Genomic DNA, 3,390 nt, shown 5'->3' with positions numbered 1-3,390 from the left:
AAAAAATATGCTTCCTATTTTCCTTTATTGTTATTATTATTATTTTTTAATCAGTAAATAATGGTGGTAAAGAGACAAGACAGCTTTGAGTTTGTGAATATAGGAAATGAGTGTTTTGAATCTGTGATGGGTAAAATCATATTTGCATGGAGCTTCTCAGCTCAATCATACGTACTACCCTATGTTTATTCTTTTGTTTCTTACACAGTTCTTGAATGCATCATTAGTTGGTAGACAGAATGGGTATTAAGCTCTATTAGACATTTTTCTAAAATCAAGGGCTACTTTCTTCTTTTCCATCCAAAAAAATTTTTGATTCTTTTAAATAAAAGAAGAGGAAGAGCATTCACAAAACTGAGAAATTTAGGTACCTGCAATCTCTTTTATTTAAAGAAATTTTACAGAACATTCAGACACTGCTCTTCTGTTTCAGTCCTCTCTTTTTTCAATGAATTATTTTTTTTTCTATGTCTGTTCAGAACTAGAGTCTTCCTGTTTTAGGATTGGACGTTATCAGGCATCTTCCTCAAGGAGAGGAGGTTTATGACCTCTTTTATTGCAGAAACATTGGCATGGTGATGGTCAAGCATCACTCCATTACTTCTTTGGAGGAAGGTGTGAGGGACCTCAGCTGTTCTTTAGGGGAAACATTAAACAGCATTACATAAACTTCGCAAAGCAGCAAATGCTCTTGTCACAACATACATCCATAAAGGTTAAACATGCATGTTCTATTATGGTAAAATATAACATGCAATTTAACTTTCTGAGAGAGCTTTACATGAATGTTTTGAAACTTACGTGGGAATAATGGCTAACAGCCTCAAATCATTCTTTTTATTTGCTTTTCTCAGACAAAAGATTATTTTATTTGTAAAAATATTATATTTGTGATAGGCATTAAGGAGACATCAGGTCTATACTATGGTATTTTATTAAGTATCTAATGAATGGAAACTATAAGAAATCAAGAGGGAAGTATAATGATTTGTTTATTTGACAAAAGTCAAGGCCAGCTTCAGAGACCTTTATTGCATACGTGAGAATCTAAAATCTCAAAGGGCTTTGCTTACACAAAATGCACATACATTTTGTAAACACTTTACATAATGTGTGTTGACTCAGGGAAATAAAATAATTCTCTTAAGAAAAAGGGGTTTCAAAGTTTATAGTTAAGCATGTCTTAGTTGAATGTGGTTTATTTTGCAGCCTTAAATACAGTTATGTGTTGTTTCATGACAGGGATCCATTCTGGGAAACGTGTAGTCAGGTGATTTTGTTGTGGTGTGGACATTATAGGGTAGAGTGCACGTGCCCAAACCTGCATGGTATAACCTACCCCACACTTAGGCTGTACAGTATAGCCTGTTGCTCCTGGGCTACAAGCCTGCACAGCATGTGACGATACTAAATACTGTGGGCAACTACAATACGATGGTGTATCTAAACATATCTAAACATATCTAACCATAGAAAAGTACAGTATCTAAACATATCTAACCATAGGAAAGTACAGTAAAAATATGGTATAAAACTGGTACACCTGTACAGGATAGTTCCATTAAAATCACATGGGACCACTGTTGTATAGGCGGTCCTTCACTGACTGCAATGCCATTATGTGGCACGTTACTGTAGTGGTATTATTTAATGTTCTAACTTAGTAAATGAGATCTCTTTCTATGCCTGAACTGGGCAAGGTTTACAGCCGGAATAGCACACTGTTGGGAACAGAAGGTCTAAATTCATTACGATAAAGTTATTAAAAAAGCCTCATTTAAGGGGGCAGCTCTCTGAAGTCTCCCATGACTGAGGGAAGATAAATAGGTTTGGTAGGTTTTACCACGACAGAGCTAGATGGAGGATATGAGGCAGCCTGAAGGAATCACCTTTGTAGGGATTTTAGTGTTCACTGAGAGAGACTATCCAGACATGGGTACTGATATCTGCCAAAAACAACCTAATGACTATGAAGATCCAAACATGTCTAGGTTAGTTGTAGCAGCAACTTGCAGTACCATCATGAGACTTCGCTTCATTATAAGACAGGCCTACCAGTGATATTATGGAGAAGGAAGCTTCTACACTTCACCTGCCTCTGCCTCAGGCTCTCTACTTTTTGGGAATCAGAAACTAAAGATGGTCACTAACGGGAGGTGTTTTCCAGAACAGGAGAAGGACCTCTGCTTTTAGCTGGTTGGCTCATGAGCTGCTGGGCTCAAGGACTTAGCATGACCAGAGGTGGTTAAAGAGCACTGGAGACAGATAACAAGAGTCAAGTTAAACTTGTAGCCGGATTGTGTGATAGAATCCCCACTGATGTGTGCTGAATTGATGCCCTGGGCTGAAGAAGCTGCTGGGATCACTGGATTTTAATTCTCATGTGTATTGAAAGACAGAAGCACCTACTCACAGTTTGTAACCAGTTTGCTTTTCTTACAACGTTCATTTCAAATGTTATTTATGGAACCCAGTAGTGCTACTTAGATAGTGATGGTTGAAGTTTGTCGAGGACACTTCTGGACTCTAAATTCCTGACCCACATAATAATTAATGTGTTGCAGTTGGTAACTGCCCTAGGGTGGAGACCAAGATTTCTTAACCTTCTGAACTGGATAATTCTTTGTTAAGTGTGTGTATTAGTGGGAAGTTGTCCTGTGCACTGTAGGATGTTTAGAAATGTCTCTGGCCTCTATTCATTAGATGCCAGTGACACCGCCCTGCACCCCTCCCCCCCTGCATTGTGACAACAAACAATGTCTCCAGACATTGCCAAATGTCCCATGGCAGCAAAACTCCCGATTGAGAACCACTAGTAGAGACAAAACTAGCACACCCACATATATAGCACACTATTGTTGCAGTAAAAGTATGTTATAGTATTTACAGACACTAAAACAAGACAACAGAATATCCATAAGCAGTTCTATAAGGAGGCGACTGCTTGCTTGCTTTTTCCTGTCAACCTTAACTCCACTAAGGGATCAGCTTAAGAAAGGCATTGTAGGCCTGAGAGAAAGTGGCTTTTGATGACTGAGGCTTATGGTATTCTCTTAGATTTTGCACTGAATGTCTCACATGGTCTTACCTTAGTCCCAGGTCCTGCGTTTACAACCAAAATGACCCGCTGGCGTTCACACCTGCGCTTCAGTTGGTTTTTATTCATTCTCAGCTTGTCATTCTGTAGCACATCAATGGCTCTCAGCAATAGCCGTCTAACACTACTTCCTCCATGGGTTTCAAATGCTCGACACATCACACCTCCTAATGGATTCACTTCCATTCGTTCACTGTCCCAATTCACCACCAGTGAGAGTGTTAGGAGCTGGACTTCTGCCTTGTACTGGGGACTCTCTGGCTCCTTTTACCTTGCTGTCAGCCTGGCAGCAC

The 3,390-nt window shown here is 39.3% G+C and overlaps 1 long non-coding RNA gene across 1 annotated transcript; it reads right to left on the bottom strand.

Moving 5' to 3' along the window:
• Nucleotides 1-368: 368 nt before the first annotated feature.
• LOC110742919 lies at nucleotides 369-3,186 on the bottom strand. The gene is made up of 2 exons (XR_002521218.2): nucleotides 2,414-3,186; nucleotides 369-636 (listed from the first exon to the last, which is right to left on the bottom strand). It is a non-coding gene; the product is annotated as an uncharacterized LOC110742919 (long non-coding RNA).
• Nucleotides 3,187-3,390: the final 204 nt, after the last annotated feature.

Source organism: Papio anubis, chromosome 4 (genome assembly GCF_008728515.1).
Source record: "Papio anubis isolate 15944 chromosome 4, Panubis1.0, whole genome shotgun sequence".
NCBI classification, from domain to species: Eukaryota; Metazoa; Chordata; class Mammalia; order Primates; family Cercopithecidae; genus Papio; species Papio anubis.
The sequence above is the reverse complement of the archived record's forward strand: the minus strand, read 5'-3'. Positions and strand labels throughout refer to the sequence as shown.